The sequence below is a fragment of the Pongo abelii genome, chromosome 13 (assembly GCF_028885655.2).
Source record: "Pongo abelii isolate AG06213 chromosome 13, NHGRI_mPonAbe1-v2.0_pri, whole genome shotgun sequence".
Lineage (NCBI taxonomy): Eukaryota > Metazoa > Chordata > Mammalia > Primates > Hominidae > Pongo > Pongo abelii.
Genome location: NC_071998.2, coordinates 53,532,789 through 53,553,530, shown reverse-complemented (window position 1 = coordinate 53,553,530; position 20,742 = coordinate 53,532,789). Strand labels below are relative to the sequence as shown.

General features: G+C 42.9%; 1 protein-coding gene and 1 pseudogene across 5 annotated transcripts in view; both read left to right on the top strand.

Moving 5' to 3' along the window:
* The window catches only part of JAK2 (Janus kinase 2), a 143,938-nt gene that overhangs the window by 114,491 nt on the left and 8,705 nt on the right, over positions 1-20,742 (top strand).
* LOC129047849 (transcription factor E2-alpha-like) lies at positions 3,690-18,824 on the top strand (annotated as a pseudogene).

Below are 20,742 nucleotides of genomic sequence, written 5' to 3'. Positions count from 1 at the left end.
TTTTTTTTTTTTTTTTTTGAGACAGAGTCTCACTCTGTCACCCAGGCTGCAGTGCAGTGGTGCGATCTCAGCTCACTGCAAGCTCTGCCTCCCGGGTTCACGCCATTCTCCTGCCTCAGCCTCCCGAGTAGCTGGGACTACAGGCGCCCGCCACCATACCTGGGTAATTTTTTTGTATTTTTAGTAGAGACGGGGTTTCACCGTGTTAGCCAGAATGGTCTCGATCTCCTGACCTTGTGTTCCACCCACCTCAGCCTCCCAAAGTGCTGGGATTACAGGCGTGAGCCACCGCACCTGGCTTAAGCTTCAATTCTTATATAACCCCAACACCAGACTTAAAGCCCGGAGAACTTTGACTCCTCGAAGCTGATAACCGAACAATTCTCCCAACAGAAATACCCATCCATACATTAATCTCATCTGAAGACATCCTGCACTCATGAACTATCCCCTTACTAGGCCTCAAAACAGATGCAGTCCCCAGATGCTTAAATCAAACTACCTTAACCACTACACGACCAGGTCTTTACTATGGACAGTGCTCAGAAATTTGTGAATCTAACCAGTTTTATACCTATTGTCCTAGAACTAATCCTCTTAAAATATTTCAAAACCTGATCCACATCCACACTAAAATATCACTGTAAAGCTATTCAGCATTAACCTTTTAAGTTAAAGACTGAGGGAGTCTACACCTCTCTGCAGTGAATGCCTCAACTAGATACTTCCACATGATCCATTATTATTCTGTCAATAATCATAACTTTATTCTCCATTATTCAGTTAAAATTATTAAATTTCACTTATATTATCCCTACACCAAAAATAATCAAAACACAAAAACACAAGGCTTCCTGAGAATTAAAATGAACAAAATCTATTCATCTCTTTTGCTACCCCTACAATTCTAGGCCTACCCGCAGTAGTATTAATCATTCTATTTCCCACTATTTCTAACCTCTAGTCATCAAATTAGTAACCGATTATTTTCTATTCAACAATGATTAGTCCAACCTGCACTAAAACAGATAATAATTCCCCATAACATTAAAGGACAAACCTGATCCCTTATAATAATATCCCTAATTATCTTCACTGCCTCAATGAACCTCCTTGGGCTTCTACCCCATTCATTTACACCAACTATCCAATTATCAATAAACCTGGGTATAGCAATCCCTCTGTGAGCAGGCACAGTAATTACAGTCTTCTGCTTTAAAACGAAAACCTCCTTTGCTGGCTTTTTACCACAGGGCACACCTATGCCACTTATCCCTATACTAGTAATCATTGAAACCATTAGCCTATTTATTCAACCAATAGCATTAGCTGCGCAATTAACAGCCAACATTACAGTCAGTCATCTACTAATACATTTAATTGCAGGAGCCACACTAGTACTATTAACTATTAGTTTTCCCACAGCTTCAGTTGCTTTTATTATTCTAATCCTACTGACTATTCTCAAATTTGCCATAGACCTTATTCAGGCTTATGTCCTCACACTACTAGTAAGCCTTTATCTATATGACAACACATAATGACCCACCAAACACATGCTTGCCATATAGTCAAACCCAGCCCCTGACCACTAACAGAAGCTCTCTCAGCTCTACTAATAACATCTGGCCTGGCCATGTGATTTCACTTTAATTCTACTACTCTTTTAACCCTAGGCCTATTAATCAACACACTAACTGTATACCAATGATGACGTGATATTATCCTAGAAAGTAAATTTCAAGGCCACCATACGACAGTTGTCCAAAAAGGCCTCCAATATGGAATAATTCTATTTATTATCTCAGAAGTATTCTTCTTTGCTGGTTTCTTCTGGGCATTCTATCACTCTAGTCTAGCCCCAATGCCAGAATTAGTAGGACACTGACCCCCCAGCAGGCATTTTCCCCCTCAACCGCTTAGAAGTACCCTTCCTGAATACATCTGTATTACTTGCATCAGGAGGTTCAGTTACTTGGGTTCATCACAGCCTGATAGAAGGAAATCGAAAGCAAATAATTCTAGCACTATCCATCATAATTACCTTAGGTATTTACTTCACCCTCCTACAAATCTCAGTACTTCGAGGCCCCTTTTACTATCTCTGATGGGATCTACGGCTCAACATTCTTTATAGCCACAGGCTTTCATGGATTTCATGTTATTATTGGATCAACATTTCTCACTATCTGCTTCCTCCGCCAATTAAAATATCACTTTACAAGATGTCTGAATAGGAAGAGCTCTGGTCTGCAGCTCCCAGCATGATCGACGCAGAAGATGGTGATTTCCACATTTCCAACTGAGGTACCTGGTTCATCTCATCGGAACTGGTTGCACAGGGGGTACAACCCACAGAGGGCAAGCTGAAGCAGGGTGGGGCATCACCTCACCTGGGAAGCACAGGGGGTTGGGGGATTTCCCTTTCCTAGCCAAGGGAAGCCATGACAGACTGTACCTGGAAAATCAGGACACTCTTGCCCAAATACTGTGCTTTTCCAACGGTCTTACCAAATGGCACACCAGGAGATTATATCCCATGTCTGGCTTGGCAGGTCCCATGCCCACGGAGCCTTGCTCACTGCTAGCACAGCAGTCTGAGATCCACCCACGAGGCAGCAGCCTGGCAGGGGGACGGGCATCCGCCATTGCTGAGGCTTGAGTAGGTAAACAAAGTGGCCAGGGAAGCTCGAACTGGGTGGAGCCCACCACAGCTCTGCAAGGCCTGCTGCCTTTGTAGACCACACCTCTGGGGGCAGGGCATAGCTGAAAAGGCAGCAGAAACTTCTGCAGACTTAAACGTCCCTGTCTGACAGCTCTGAAGAGAGCAGTGTTTCTACCAGCATGGTGTTTGAGCTCTGAGAATGGATAGACTGCCTCAAGTGGGTTCCTGATGCTTGTGTAGCCTAAGTGGGAGACACCTCCCAGTAGGGGCCAACTGACATCTCATACAGGTGGGTGCCTGTCTGGGACGAAGCTTCCAGAGGAAGGATCAGGCAGCAACATTGGCTGTCCTGCAATATTTGGCGTTCTGCCGCCTCCACTGCTGATACCGAGGCAAACAGGGTCTGAAGTGGGCCTCTGGCAAACTCCAACAGACCTTCAGCTGAGGGACCTGACTGTTAGAAGGAAAACTAACAAACAGAAAGGAATAGCATCAACATCAACAAAAAGGGCATCCACACCAAAACCCCATCTGTAGGTTACTAGCACCAAAGACCAAAAGTAGATAAAACCACAAAGATGGGGAGAAACCAGAGCAGAAAAGCTGAAAATTCTAAAAACCAGAGGGCCTCTTCTCCTCCAAAGGATCGCAGCTCCTTGCCAGCAACGGAACAAAGCTGGATGGAGAATGACTTTGACGAGCTGACAGAAGTAGGCTTCAGAAGGTCAGTAATAACAAACTTCTCCAAGCTAAAGGAGGATGTTCAAACCCATCGCAAGGAAGCTAAAAACCTTGAGAAAAGATTAGACGAATGGCTAACTAGAATAAACAGTGGAGAGAAGACCTTAAATGACCTGATGGAGCTGAAAACCACGGCATGAGAACTACATGATGCATGCACAAGCTTCACTAGCCAACTTGATCAAGTGGAAGAAAGGGTATCGTGATTGAAGATCAAATTAATGAAATAAGGCGAGAGGAGAAGTTTAGAGAAAAAAGAGTAAAAAGAAACGAGACAAAGCCTACAAGAAATACAGGACTATGTGAAAAGACCAAATTTACATTTGATTGGTGTACCTGAAAGTGACAGGGAGAATGGAACCAAGCTGGAAAACACTCTTCAGGATATTATCCAGGAGAACTTCCCCGACCTACCAAGGCAGGCCAACTTTCAAATTCAGGAAATACAGAGACCACCACAAAGATACTCCTCAAGAAGAGCAACCCCAAGACACATAATTGTCATATTCACCAAGGTTGAAATGAAGGAAAAAATGTTAAGGGAAGCCAGAGAGAAATGTCGGGTTGCCCACAAAGGGAAGCCCATCACACTAACAGCAGATCTCTCAGCAGAAACTCTACAAGCCAGAAGAGAAGTGGAGGCCAATATTCAACATTCTTAGAGAAAAGAATTTGCAACCCAGAATTTCATATCCAGCCACACTAAGCTTCATAAGTGAAGGAGAAATAAAATCCTTTACAGACAAGCAAATGCTGAGAGATTTTGTCATTACCAGGCCTGCCTTACAAGATCTCCTGAAGGAGGCACTAAACATGGAAAGGAACAACCAGTACCAGCCACTGCAAAAACATGCCAAATTGTAAAGACCATTGATGATAGGAGGAAACAGCATCAACTAACGGGCAAAATAACCAGCTAACATCATAATAACAGGTTCAAATTCACACCTAACAATATTAACCTTAAATGTAAATGGGCTGAATGCCCCAATTAAAAGACACAAACTGGCAAACTGGATAAAGATTGAAGACCCATCACTGTGCTGTATTCAGGAGACCAATCTCATGTGCAGAGAAACACATGGGCTCAAAATAAAGAGATGGAGGAAGATCTACCAAGCAAATGGAAAGCAAAAAAAAAAAAGCAGGGGTTGCCATCCCGGTCTCTGAAAAAAAAGACTTTAAACCAACAAAGATCAAAAGAGACAAAGAAGGCCATTACATAATGGTAAAAGGATCAACTGGGCAAGAAGAGCTAACTATCCTAAATATATAAGTACCCAATACAGCAGCACCCAGATTCATAAAGCAAGTCCTTAGAGACCTACAAAGAGACCTAGACTCCCACACAATAATAATGGGAGACTTTAACACCTCTCTGTCAATAACAGACAGATCAATGAGACAGGAGGTTAACAAGGATATCCAGGACTTGAACTCAGCTCTGCACCATGTGAACCTAATAGACATCTACAGAACCCTCCACCCCAAATCAACAGAATATACATTCTTCTCAGCACGACATCACACTTATTCCAAAATAGACTACATAGAAGTAAAGCACTTCTCACCAAACGTAAAAGAACAGATATCACAACAAACTGGCTCTCAGAGCACAGTGCAATCAAATTAGAACTCAGGACTAAGAAACTCACTCAAAACCGCACAACTTCATGGAAATTGATCAACCTGCTCCTGAATGACTACTGAGTAAATAATACAATGAAGACAGATATAAAGATGTTCTTTGAAACCAATGAGAACAAAGACACAGCATACCAGAATCTCTGGGACACATTTAAAGCAGTGTGTAGAGGGAAATTTATAGCACTAAATGCCCACAAGAGAAAGCAGGAAAGATCTAAAATCGACACCCTAACATCACAATTAAAAGAAGTAGAGAAGCAAAAGCAAACATTCAAAAGCTAGCAGAAGGCAAGAAATAACTAAGATCAGAGCAGAACTGAAGGAAATAGAGACACAACTCTTCAAAAAATCAATGAATCCAGAAGCTGGTTTTTTGAAAAGATCAACAAGATAGATACACTGCTAGCAAGACTAATAAAGAAGAAAAGAGAGGAGAATCAAATAGATGCAGTAAAAAATGATAAAGGGGATATCACCACCGATCCCACAGAAATACAAACTACCATCAGAGAATACTATAGAAAATCTAGAAGAAATGGATAAATTCCTGGACACATACACCCTCCCAAGACTAAACCAGGAAGAAGTTGAATCTCTGAATAGACCAATAACAGGCTCTGAAATTGAGGCAATAATTAATAGCCTACCAACCAAAAAAAGTCCAGGACCAGATGGACTCACAGCCGAATTCTCCTAGAGGTACAAAGAGGAGCTGGTACCATTCCTTCTGAAACTATTCCAATCAATGGAAAAAGAGGGAATCCTCCCTAACTCATTTTATGAAGCCAGCATCATCCCGATACCAAAGCCTAGCAGAGACACCACAAAAAAAAGAATTTTAGACCAATATCCCTGATGAACATCGATGTGAAAATCCTCAATAAAATACTGGCAAACCCAATCCAGCAGCACATCCAAAAGCTTATCAACCACGATCAAGTCGGCTTCATCTCTAGGATGCAAGGCTGGTTCAACATTTGCAAATCAATAAACGTAATCCATAAAATAAACAGAACCAATGACAAAAACCACATGATTATGTCAGTGGATGCACAAAAGGCCTTTGACAAAATTCTACAGCCCTTCATGCTAAAAACTCTCAATAAACTAGATATTGATGGAATGTGTCTCAAAATAATAAGAGCTATTTATGACAAACTCACAGCCAATATCATACTGAATGGGCAAAAACTGGAAGCATTCCCTTTGAAAACTGGTACAAGACAGGGATGCCCTCTCTCAGCATTCCTATTCAACACAGTGTTGGAAGTTCTGGCCAGGGCAATCAGGCAAGAGAAAGAAATAAAGGGTATTCAATTAGGAAAAGAGGAAGTCAAATTGTCCCTGTTTGCAGATGACATGACTGTATTTTTAGAAAACTCGGTCGTCTCAGCCCAAAATCTCCTTAAGCTGATAAGCAACTTCAGCAAAGTCTCAGGATACAAAATCAATGTGCAAAAATCACAAGCATTCCTATATACCAATAACAGACAAACAGCCAAATCATGAGTGAACTCCTATTCACAATTGCTACAAAGAGAATAAAATACCTGGGAATCCATCTTACAAGAGATGTGAAGGACCTCTTCAAGGAGAACTACAAACCACTGCTCAATGAAATAAAAGAGGATACAAACAAATGGAAGAACATTCCATGCTCATGGATAGGAAGAATCAATATCGTGAAAATGGCCATCCTACCCAAGGTAATTTATAGATTCAATGCCATCCCCATCAAGCTACCAATGACTTTCTTCATAGAATGGGAAACAACTACTTTCAAGTTCTTATGGAACAAAAAAAGAGCCTGCATTGCCAAGACCATCCTAAGCCAAAAGAACAAAGCTGGAGGCATCACACTACCTGACTTCAAACTATACTACAAGGTTATAGTAACCAAAACAGCATGGTACTGCTACCCAAACAGAGACAGACCAATGGAACAGAACAGAGGCCTCAGAAATAACACCACACATCTACAACAATCTGATCTTTGACTAACCTGACAAAAACAAAAAATGGGAAAAGGATTCCCTATTTAATAAATGGTGCTAGGAAAACTGGCTAGCCATATGTAGAAAGCTGAAACTGGATCCCTTCCTTACACCTTATAGAAAAATTAATTCAAGATGGATTAAAGACTTAAATGTTAGACCTAAAACCATAAAAGCCCTACAAGAAAGCCTAGGCAATACCATTCAGGACATAGGTGTGGGCAAGGACTTCATGACTAAAACACCAAAAACAAAGGCAACCAAAGCCAAAATAGACAGATGGGATCTAATTAAACTAAAGAGCTTCTGCACAGCAAAACAAACTACCATCAGAGTGAACAGGCAACCTACAGAATGGGAGAAAATTTTTGCAATCTACCCATCAGACAAAGGGCTAATACCCAAAATCTACAAAGAAATTTACAAGAAAAAAACAACCCCATCAAAAAGTGGGCAAAGGATATGAACAGACACTTCTCAAAAGAAGGCATTTATGCAGCCAACAGACATATGAAAAAATGCTTATCATCACTGGTCATCAGAGAAATGGAAATCAAAACCACAATGAGATACCATCTCATGCCAGTTAGAATGGTGATCATTAAAAAGACAGGAAACAACAGATGCTGGAGAGGATGTGGAGAAATAGGAACACTTTTACACTGTTGGTGACAGTGTAAACTAGTTCAACCATTGCAGAAGACAGTGTGGCAATTCTTCAAGGATCTAGAACTAGAAATACCATTTGACCCAGCCATCCCATTACTGGGTATACACCCAAAGGATTATAAATCATGGTGCTATAAAGACACATGCACACGTATGTTTACTGCGGCACTATTCACAATAGCAAAGACTTGGAACCAACCCAAATGCCCATCAATGATAGAATGGATAAGAAAATGTGGCACAAATATCCCATGGAATACTATGCAGCCATAAACAAGGATGAGTTCATGTCCTTTGCAGGGACATGGATGAAGCTGGAAACCATCGTTCTCAGCAAACTATCGTAAGGACAGAAAAGCAAACACTGCATGTTCTCACTCATAGGTGGGAGTTGAACAATGAGTACACAGGGCAGGGAACATCACACAAAGGGGCCCAGGGGGAGGGATAGCATTAGGAGAAATACCTAATGTAAATGATGACTTAATGGGTGCTGCAAATCAACATGGCACATGTATATCTATGTAACAAACCTGCACATTGTGCATATGTACCCTATAACTTAAAGTATAATAAAAATATATATACATCACTTTACATCCAACCACCACTTTGGCTTTGAAGCCACTGCCTGATGTTGACACTTTGTAGATGTAGTATGACTATTCTTATATGTCTCTATCTACTGATGAGGATCCTACTCTTTTAGTATAAAGAGTGCCATTGACTTCCAATCAACTAGTTTTGATAATATCTGAAAGATATTAATTAACCTGACACTAGCCTTAGTAACCGACACCTTACTGGCCCTACTACTACTAATAATTACATTTTGACTTCCACAAATTAATATTTATGTAGATAAATCCAGCCCCTATGAAGGCAGATTTGACCCAATAACCTCCACCTGCCTCCCCTTTTCCATAAAATTCTTCCTGGTAGCCAACACATTTCTCCTCTTCATCGTAGAAATCGCTCTAATACTACCCCTGCCATGAGCTATCCAAACAAATTACCTAACACCAATAATCACCACAGCCTTTATACTAGTTATCATTTTAATCCTAGGCTTAATTTACAAAAGAACTCAAAAAGGGTTAGATTGAATTGAATTGGTAAATAGTTTAAGTCAAAACAAATGATTTCGACTCATTAGATTATGATAAACCATATTTACCAAATGCCCTCTATTTACATCAACATTATATTAGCATATACCATATCACTACTGGTAAAATTAATCTATCAATACCACCTACTATCATCCCTATGTGCCTAGAAGCCATAATACTGTCAATATTTATCATAATTACCCTTATAACTTTAAATATACATTTTACTCTAGCATCTATAATACCCATTATCCTCCTAGTATTTGCTGCCTGTGAAGCCGCAGTGGGCCTTGCCTTATTAGTTTCAGTCTCCAACACATACGGCCTAGATTACACACAAAATCTAAATTTACTTCAGTGCTAAAAATTATTCCAACAATTATACTGTTACCAATAATATGATTCTCTAAAAATTCTATAATCTGAATTAACATGACCATCCACAGCCTACTCATCAGCCTCATCACCCTATTGTTTTTTAACCAATTCAACAATAGCTCATCCAACTTCTCACTAGTTTTCTCTTCTGATCTGCTGATGTCACCCCTCCTAATTCCAACAGCCTATTACCTCTTATAATCCTAGCAAGCCAATATTAACTGTTCAATGAATCACCCCCACAAAAAAAGCTCTATATTTCTATATTGATTTCCCTGCAGATTTTTTAAAATTATAGCATTCACAGCCACAGAACTAATTATATTTTATATTTTCTTTGAAGCCACACTAATTCCTACCCTAATTATTATCACCTGCTGAGGGAACCAACCAGAACGCCTCAATGCAAGCTCATATTTCCTATTTTACACATGAGTAGGGTCCCTTCCTCTACTTGTTACACTTATCTACATTTTAAATACTTCAGATTCACTAAATATGCTAGTAATGATATTTACTGACCAAGAACTATTAGCCTCTTGATCCAATAATCTTATATGACTAGCATGTATTATGGCCTTTATAGTAAAAATAACTCTATTCAGACTTCACCTGTGACTCCCAAAAGCCCATGTAGAAGCCCCTATTGCCGGCTCAATAGTACTTGCAGCGGTACTCCTAAAACTAGGCAGCTGCAGTATAATACGGCTTACCCTTATCCTCAGCCCTCTAACAGAATATATAGCCTACCCCTTCCTCATACTATCCGTATGAGGGATAGTTATGACAAGCTCCATTTGTCTACAACAAACCGATCTAAAATCACTTATTGCCTACTCCTCTGTAAGCCATATACCACTTGTCATCATAGCTCTCCTCATCCAAACCCCTTGAAGCTTTGCAGGTGCAGTCACCCTTATAATTACCCATGGAGTCACTTCATCTCTGTTATTCCGCCTAGCAAATTCCAACTACCAGTGAGTCCACAACGGAATCATATTACTTACCTGAAGCCTTCAAATACTCCTTCCACTGATAGCCTCATGATGACTTCTAGCAAATCTCACTAATCTTGCCTTACCCCTACCATTAATCTAGCAAGGGAACTCTTTGTGATCATGGCTTCATTCTCCTGATCAAACATCACTATTATGCTTACAGGACTTAATACACTAATTACAGCGCTCTATTCCCTACATATACCAATCACAACACAACGAGGGACACTTACATATTACATTAACAGTTAAACCTTCCTTTACATGAGAAAATACATTAATATTTATACATGTTACACCTATTCTTCTATTATCCTAAATCCTAAAATTATTATGGGCTTTACATGCTGTAGCTATAGTTTAACCAAAACATTAAATTGTGGATCTAATAATAGAAGCCTGCAACTTCCTATCTACCGAGAAAGTATGCAAGAGCTGCTAACTCACGCCCCCATGCCTAACAACATGGCTTTCTCAACTTTTAAAGGATTGGAGTCATCTGTTGGTCTTAGGAACCAAAAACATGGGTGCAACTCCAAATAAAAGTAACAAATATGTATTTTTCCACTACTATAATAGCCCTAATCCCCTTAATCACACCAATTATTACGTTAGTCAAACCCTACAAAAAAAGATTCATACCCAAATTACATAAAAATAGCCATCACATGCGCCTTCACCATTAGCCTCATCCCAACGTTTATATATACAGACCAAGAAGTCATTATCTCAAACTGACATTGAATGACAATCCAAACTCTTAAACTGTCACTAAGCTTTAGACTACTTCTCCATAATATTTATCCCAGTAGCACTGTTACCTGTAGAATTCTCAATATGATATATAAACTCAGACCCTAACATTAATCAATTTTTCAAATATTTTCCTCATCACAGTATTCTTCCAATATTCCACCAACAACCTCTTTCAACTCTTTATTGGATGAGAAAGTATAGGAATCATGTCTTTCTTACTAACTGGCTGACAATACGGCCGAGCAGATGCTAATACAGCAGCCCTCCAAGCAGTCCTGCACAATCGCATAGGCGATATTGGTTTTATTTTAGCTATAGCATGATTCCTCTTTTCGTCCAACACATGAGAGATTCAACAAGCATTCATTCTAAACCCTACCTCTAATCCCTTTCCATTAATTCGCCTTCTCTTAGCAGCAGCAGGAAAGTCAGCTAAATTCGGCCTCCATCCCTGACTTCCATCCGCCATAGAAAGCCCAACCCGTCTCAGCCCTGCTCCACTCCAGCACTATAGTTGTAGCAGGAGTTTTCCTACTCATCCGCTTCTACCCTTTAATAGAAAATAACCTCTGAACCCAAACTTTTACATTATCTCTAGGGGCTATTACCACCTTATTTACAGCAATCTGCGCTCTAACACAAAATGATATTTAAAAAATCATAGCATTCTCCACCTCAAGTCAGCTGGTTCTTACGATAGTCACAATTAGCATTAATCAGCCACACCTAGCATTCGTTCACATCTGCACCCACGCCTTTTTTAAAGCTACATTATTTATATGCTCAGGCTTCATCATCCACAGTCTCAATGATGAACAAGATATTTGAAAAATAGGACTATTCAAGACTTTACCCTTCACTTCCTCTTCCCTTATTATTGGTAGCCTTGCACTTACAGATATGCCTTTCTTCACAGGCTTTTACTCTAAAGACCTTATCGAAACCACAAATATTGTCATATACCAACGCCTGAGCCCTTTCTATTACTCTTATTGACACCTCCTTAACTGCTGGCTGTAGTACCCGTGTTATTTTCTTTGCTCTGCGGACTGGCCATGCAGGGGTGGGAAGGGCCCGGGCCACGCGCGACGCTTGGGGGCCCTGCTGCGTCGCCTGTTTGTTCAGGGGAGGTGGGGGGGGACGCTTCATGCCGCCGCGCCCAGCAGGGTTTCCATGTCTGAGGTGCCTGCCCTGGCCCCAAGAGAATGAACCAGCCGCGGAGGATGGCGTCCGTGGACACAGACAAGGAGCTCAGTAACCTCCTGGACTTCAGCATGATGTTCCCGCTGCCCGTTGCCAATGGGAAGGGCCGGCCCGCCTCCCTGGCCGGGGCGCAATTCAGAGGTTCAGGTCTTGAGAACTGGCCCAGCTCAGGCTCCTGGGGCAGCGGCGACCAGAACAGCTCCTCCTTTGACCCCAGCTGGACGTTCAGCGAAGGCGCTTAACTTGCTGAGTCGCACAGCAGCCTCTCTTCATTCACATTCCTGGGACCGGGACTCGGAGGCAAGAGCAGCTAGCGGGACCTATTCCTCCTTTGGTAGAGACGCAGGCGTGCGCGGCCTGACTCAGGCTGGCTTCCTGCCGGGCGAGCTGGCCCTCAGCAGCCCCGGACCCCATCCCCTTCGGGCATGAAGGGAACCTCCCAGTACTACCCCTCCTACGCCGGCAGCTCCGGCGGAGAGAGGCGGACAGCGGCCTGGACACGCAGCCCACGAAGGTCGGGAAGGTCCCGCCTGGTCTTCCATCCTCGGTGTACCTTCCCAGCTCAGGTGAGGACTACGGTAGGGATGCCGCCGCCTACCCATCTGCTAAGACCCCCAGCAGCGCCTGTCCCGCCCTCTTCTACATGGCAGATGGCAGCCTGCACCCCGCACCCCTAAGCCGAGGTCTGGAGTTCCCCGGGCCAGGCGGGCTTTGGCCTCATGCTGGGCAGGGGCTCATCCCCCACCCCGTCCCTCCCGCCCGGCAGCGGCCCTATGGGCAGTGGCGGAGGCAGCAGCAGCACGTTTGGCTGCCTGCACCAGCACGAGCGCGTGGGCTACCAGCTGCACCGAGCAGAAGTGAACGGGGCTTCCGGCTGCATCCACCTTCTCCTTGGCCCCCGGAGCCGTGTATGGCGGTGTCTCCAGCCACACGCCTGTCAGCGGGGCCGACAGCCTCCTGGGCTCCCGAGGGACCACAGCCAGCAGCTCCGGGGATGCCCTCGGGAAGGCCTGACCTCAATCTACTTCCCGGATCACTCAAGCAATAACTTCTGGTCCAGCCCCTCCACCGCCGTGGGCTCCCCCCAGGGCCTGGGAGGGACGTCGCACTAGCCCGGAGCAGGAGTCCCTGGTGCCTTATCACCCAGCTGCGACGGGAGTCTCCACGGCCTGGAGAGTAAGATAGAAGACCACCTGAACGAGGGCATCCACGTGCTCTGCAGCCACGCCGTGGGCACGGCTGGCAACGTGCACACGCTGCTGCCCGGCCACGGGGCGCTGGCCTTGGGCTTCGCCGGCCCCATGCTGCTGGTGGGGGCAGCACGCAGGCCTGGTTGGAGGCGAACACCCTGAGGACGGCCCTGCGGGCAGCGCCAGCCTCATGCACGTCCATGTGGCCCTCTCCAGCTAGCCAGGCGCCCTCCCCGACCTCTCTTGGCCTCCCGACTCCTACAGTGGGCTAGGGCGAACAGGCCACTGGCGAAATCAAGCGGGAGGAGGAGGATGAGGAGAACACGTCGGCGGCTGACCACTCAAGTGGAGAAGAAGGAGCTGAAGGACCCCCGGGACTGGACCAGCCCAGACTAGGACGAGGAGGAAGATGACCTTTTCCCCCCAGAGCAGAAGGCCAAGCGGGAGAAGGAGGTGGCCAATAATGCCAGGGAGCGGCTGTGGGTCCCTGAAGAGGGCTCTTAAGGAGCTGGGGCGCATGTGGCAACTGCACCTCAACAGCGAGAAGCCCCAGACCAAACTGCTTATCCTGCACCAGGCCGTCTCGATCATCCTGAATTTGGAGCAGCAAGTGCGAGAGCAGAACCTAAATCCCAAAACAGCCTGTTTGAAACGGCCAGAAGAGAAGGTGTGGCACGTGTTCGGAGGCCCCCAGATGGTGCTTTCAGCTGCCCACCTGGGCCTGAGCGAAGCTCACAACCCCGCCGGGCACATGTGAAAGGTACGCCTCCGTGGGACGAGCCACTCGCCCTCAGCCTCGTCGGCTGGGCCCGGAACACCCACTTGAGGCCCTGGGCTTCATCCACATCCACACCTCACACAACTGTTGTCAGCACTGAGCCAATACCGACCTGATGAGGCTGGGAGATGGGGGCAAGGAAGGTGAGTGATGGGGGTGAGGAAGGTGACGCTGGGTCCAGGAGCTCCCTGGGACCCCGGCTCACCCCTCACTGGCCTCCCTCCCCCGCCCCCGAATCTCAGCCACTGTGTCACCCTGTGACCTGCCCCATGGATCCTGAAACTGTGTCTTGGCCCTATTGTCTGGGCTGACAGGAGCTCTTTGGTTTTTTTTCAGTAAACAAAACCTGAATGCAAGCAACAAAACATACACTTCGTCAGAAAAGAAAAAAATGCCTTAACTATAAAATGTGGAGAAATCGTAACATATCACTTGAGGGAGATACTGTGGAAACTTGGCTTATTCTTCAAAAGCCAGCAGCAAATTGTGCCTAAGCGTAATTTTTTTAAGGAAAATAAAAAGAACATTAGTTATTTAAAAAAAAAAAAAAAAAACAACCTGGACTGACCTTGGCCAGGCTGGATCAGACTGGCCTAGAGTGGACTTCAGAGGGTGACTCCCCTGGTGGGCCAGTCTCAGCTGACCTTGACTGTCCCGCCTCCACACAGGGCCCATCCATCTTCCCCTTGATCCCCTGCTGCAAAGACATTGCCTCCGATGCCACCTCCATGAACCTGGGCTGCCTGGCCACAGGCTACTTCCTGAAGTCAGTGACTGTGACCTGGGACACAGCCTCCCTCAACAGGAGCGCTGTGACCTTCCCAGCCACCACCCTCACGCCCTCTGGCCATTACACCATCACCAGCGAGCTGACTGCCTCAGGTGCGTGGGCCAAGCAAATGCTCACCTGCAGCGTGGGACACACTTTGTGGTCTGCAGACCAGGTCAGTACCTTCAGCGTCTACTCCAGGGACTTCACCCTGCCCACCGTGAAGATCTTACAGTCCTCCTGTGATGGCAGCGGACACTTACCCCCGACCATCCAGTTCCTGTGCCTCATCTCCGGGTACACCCAGGTGCCATTAGCATCACCTGGCTGGAGGATAGGCAGGTCATGGATGTGAACTGGTCCATCGCCTCTCCCATGCTGGAGGGCGAGCTGGCCTCCACACAAAGCAAGCTAACCCTCACCCAGAAGCGCTGGCTGCCCGACCACACCTACACCTGCCAGGTCACCTATCAAGGTAACACCTTTGAGGACAGTGCCAAGAACTGTGCAGATTCTAACCTGCAAGGGGTGAGCACCTACCTGAGCCGGCCCAGCCCCTTCTACCTGTTCATCCGCAAGTTGCCCACGATCACCTGTCTGGTGGTGGACCTGGCACCCAGCAAGGGGAACGTGAAGCTGACTTGGTCCTGGGCCAGTGGGAAGTCTGTGGCTCAGGTCATCCTAAGGCAAGAGAAGCAGTGTAATGGTACGTTCACCATCATGTCCACCCTGCTGGTGGGCACCAGAGACTGTATCAAGGGGGAGACCTACCAGTGCAGTGTGACCCACCCCCACCTGCAGTCCACGACCAAGATCAGCGGCCCGTGTGCTCCCCCACAGGTCTACGTGTTTGCAACGCTAGAAGAGCCGAGGAACCGGGACAAGCGCACCCTCACCTGCCTGATCCAGAACTTCTAGCCCAAAGACATCTTGGTGCAGTGGCTGTACAACGAGGTGCAGCTCCCGGACACTTGGCACAGCACGATGCAGCCCCGCAAAACCAAGGGCTCTGGCTTCTTAGTCTTCAGCTGCCTGGAGGTGACCAGGGCTGAATGGGAACAGAAAAATGAGTTCATCTGCCCTGTGGTCCATGAGACCACAACTGGCTCACAGACCGTCAAGTAACTGGTGTCTGTAAATCCCATTAAATGTCCTCCTGCCTTCCTCCCCACTAGGGCTCTGTCCAGCTGTGTGGTGGGAAGGGCTGGCCAGACTTTCTGTCCACTGTTGCAATGACCCCAGGAAGCCACCCCCAATAAACAGTGCCTGCTCAGAAAACAAACAAACAAACCAACAAACATAAAAAACCCTAGAAGAAAACCTAGGCAATACCATTCAGGACATAGGCATGGGCAAGGACTTCATGACTACAACACCAAAAGCAATGGCAACAAAAGCCAAAATAGACAGATGGGATCTAATTAAACTAAACAGCTGCATAGCAAAAGAAACTATGATCAGAGTGAACAGGCTCCCTACAGAATGGGAAAAAATTTTTGCAATCTACCCATCTGACAAAAGGCTAATATTCAGAATCTACAAATCACTGAAACAAATTTACAAGAAAAAAACAACCCCATCAAAAAGTGTGTGAAGGATATGAACAGACACTTCTCAAAAGAAGACATTTATGTGGCCAACAAACATATGAAAAAAAGCTCATCATCACTGGTCATCAGAGAAATGCAAATCAAAACCACAATGAGGTATCATCTCATGCCAGTTAGAATGGCGATCATTAAAAAGGCAGGCAACAACAGATGCTGGAGAGGATGTGGAAAAATAGGAATGCTTTTACATTGTTGATGGGAGTGTAAATTAGTTCAACCATTGTGGAAGACAGTGTGGCAATTCCTCAAGGATCTAGAATTAGAAATACCATTTGACCTAGCAATTCCATTACTGGGTATATACCCAAAGGATTATAAATCATTCTACTATAAAGACACATGCACATGTATGTTTATTGTGGCACTATTCACAATAGCAAAGACTTGGAACCAACCCAAATGCCCATCAATGATAGACTGGATAAAGAAAATGTGACACACATACACCATGGAATACTATGCAGCCACAAAAAAGGATGAGTTCATGTCCTTTGCAGGGACAAAGATGAAGCTGGAAACCATAATTCTCAGCAAACTAACACAGGAACAGAAAACCATACACCACTTGTTCTCACTGATAAGTGGGAGTTGAACAATGAGAACATATGGACACAGGGAGGGGAACATCACACACCAGGGCCTGTTGTGGGGTGGAGGGCTAAGGGAGGGATAGCATTAAGAGAAATACCTAATGTAGTTGATGGGTTGATGGGTGCAGCAAACTACCATGGCATGTGTATACCTATGTTAACAGACCTGCACATTCTGCACATGTATCCCAGAACTTAAAGTATAATAAAAAATTTTTTTTAAAAAACAGTGAACATTTATTGTAGGCTTACATTGGGCTAAATGCATTTTATGGATAATCTCATTTAATCCTCATAACAACCCTTGGAGAACATGTATGATTATTATCTCTGTTTTAAGCATGGAGAACTGAATAGCTTACCCAAGGTGGCATGACTAGTAAATCATTGGACCAGGATTTAAACCTAAAAAGTCTGATCCCAGAGTTCATGCTTATAAGCCTTCCTAACCATGATAATGCTTTAATCTGGCATTAATTGTTCTCTAATTTGGGTAGGTTTGAAATTTTTCATAATATTAAAAATACTTTTTGAGGAAATGTCCCCATGATAATCATTAGAACTGCCTTCATCTAATTATTATTAGGGTATGAGTGAAACTAAAAAGTGAGACTCATCTTAAAATAATCATCTGTTTTGGCCATATCCCCAGTGATACATGAATTTAATTGTTTTTATTGTTTTCAGAATGAAAAATTAAAGAGGTTAAATAAAATTAGCTGGCAATAAAAAAATATTAGTTATATGAAGATTCAGATATTTGGGTATACTTAATGAATACAAGCTAATAAATATTTATTAAGACTCTACTGTGCTCCAAATACTATACAGGAGCTAGGGATATGAAGATAGGATTAGCATCAGAAAAGGACTGTCCCTTAGTAGGAGGGCTGAACTAAAAGCAAAAGTTTGATGTGATAGGCAAATTCAACTGACAGGTCCACTACCCATAGTCCCTTCAAGAGCTCATAATTAGGAAAAGTCAAATGTATAATATTGCACTTACAATAATTGAGTGCAATAAGTGTAAGTGCAATACTTAAGGTAATGGGAAAACATAACAGTACAAATAATTCAACTGAAGATTTATGTAAGATAACTAAGATGACATTTCAACTATTGGTTGAATTGGCCTCTCCCTCATGAATGGGATTAAGGCCCTTATAAGAGGCTTCATGCAGCTTTGGCCCCTCTTGCCGTTCCACTTTCATCCATGTGAGGACACGGCGTTCCTCTCCTCTAAAAGATGCCGCAACAAGGCTCCCCTTGGAAGCAGAGAGCAGCCCTCACCACACACCTGAACCTGCCAGCACCTTTATCATGGACTCCCAACCTCCAGAAGTATGAGAAATAAATTTCTGTTCTTTATAAATGATCCATTGTCAGGTACTCTGTTATAGCAGCGTACATGGACTACCATAAGCCCAGTACACCATGTTAATGAGTTCAGACCTTCTTCAGGAGACAGTGCGTAAGGTGGGAAATTAGAGGCTTTATCCAGGGGAATAACATGGTGAAATTCACATTTTAGAAAAATAGCTCTACTTTTGTTATAGAACAGCAGTTCTGAAAGTGTGGGGACTTTAGGGTGTCTGTGAAGTAAAAAGTATTTTCATAATAATGGATGTTATTTGCTGTTTTCACTCATTTTTTCGTTAAGTATAGTTTTCCAGAGGCAACAAGATATGTTTTCTATTTAACCAAACATTGCAGAGACTTGCAAAAATGTAAAACAATGTGACTCTTATCAAAGTTTATTTTGGAAATAGTTATTTTCCATAAAATACATTACTTATGTTAACAGGTAATGGTTTTATTATTTTAAATAAATTAATAAATGTTTTTATATTTTATTAGCTTTAATATTTAATATGGTAAATACTGGTAGATATAACTCACGGAAACAAAAGTTTTTTGGCAACCTCAGTAATTTTTAAGAGTATACAAGGAAGCCTGAGATCAAAAGCTTTGAGAACTACCGACAGAGGGGACGTTGTATTAACGAGGGGCTAATAGTAGAGAGGCAGCTAATTAGACAGATTTTATGAGGATCTAGGCCACTGGTTTTCAAACCTTTTAAGTATATATACTCACTAAAAGAATTTTGAAAAACCACTCCTCTTACACATTTTAAAATTGATAGCTATTTTTTTTTCTTTGTAAGTTTAAGTAGTTATAATGTATTTTCTAAAGTACTGTAAATATTGACATTTAAATAACAGCTATGTCAATCTTTTAAACGTGTCCAACTGAATCTGAATAGTGCTTGCAGTGAGCGGAGACCTCGCCACTGCACTCCAGCCTGGGCGACAGAGCGAGACTCCATCTCAAACAAACAAACAAATAAATAGTGCAGCAATTTGATACCCACTTATCACCCACTTAAAAAGATTGTATGAATAGACTTTTATTTTTTCGTACAAACTTTGTATCATTCCTTTTTCTCTTTAAAATTGTATTCCCACTTCCCTTCTCATTCCAAATTTTGCATAATATGTTACATTTTGTATTTGGATAATCTTATGATCACCTATTTTCTTTGTAACCAAAATATGTATAGTTGAAATTAATTAAAAATTTTCCTGTGACCAACAAACTTGTAACTATTCACATTTTTCTTCTGGGTTATCACTGAAGTTACTAGGATACAGTTTCCCAAAGCAATGTAAATAACAAATTTGGATAATTGCTTTAAAAATTTTATTGGTGAATGGAGCAATCCCTCCCCTCCAATTGGTTTGTATATCCTTGGATGAATATTATTTATTTCTATAATGAGACAAGATTAAGCATAAATTCTGTGTGCATTTTGCACTTTACAGATGTAAACGCTAAGAAAACTTGTTTGTGTAAGTGAGTGGACAGGAATGGAAGGAGTTTTGTTGTAATAGTATCATTCATTTCTATGACTCCTTCTGAGATATGCAGGAAAAAAGTACAGTAATATACCATTAAAAATTATCTGTTATTGGGCAGTTTCATTTGATCCGATCCATTATTTTTCAGTTTTATTAAAAGCAGAGAATTAAAACTGCTTGACTTTCAAAAATGAGTTTACTAACCAGTCATCAGGTTCATCTGTTTTCTCAATTTCTGAAAAGTATACCAAAAAGTTTTTAAAATTAATTCCAACTATATGTTACACTTTCATGTGGATGTACCTTGTTTAAACTAATACATTCAAAAAGTTTGGAAAAACAGACTATTATTAATACATTATTATTAATAACATATTTTATCATGTTTTAAATATATGATTTAAACATAGCAAACCTTTCAGCTACCTCAAAGGTTGAGTAGATTTTGTGAAGAATGTCCTTCATACAACCCATTTGGTAATGCCAGGCATCAAACAAATCACTTAATTTCTGGCAGGAAAACTCAGACTTCATTTTTCAAGTCACTGAATATATTAATAATATGTGATTTTTTTAAAACCTGAGAAACAAATGACAGAATAAATGCATGGAGGTATGTTTATTATGAAGCCAATGAAGCATATCCAGAGGTCCTTCCTTCCAAGGTTCCTTTCTTTCTAATTTTAAATAGAAAATTATGCACTTTCATGTATAATTTTGTATTCTTTGTCATAATGAAAGCCTAAAAAAAACCTTCAAATTATATAAGCTTTGGGACCTGTAT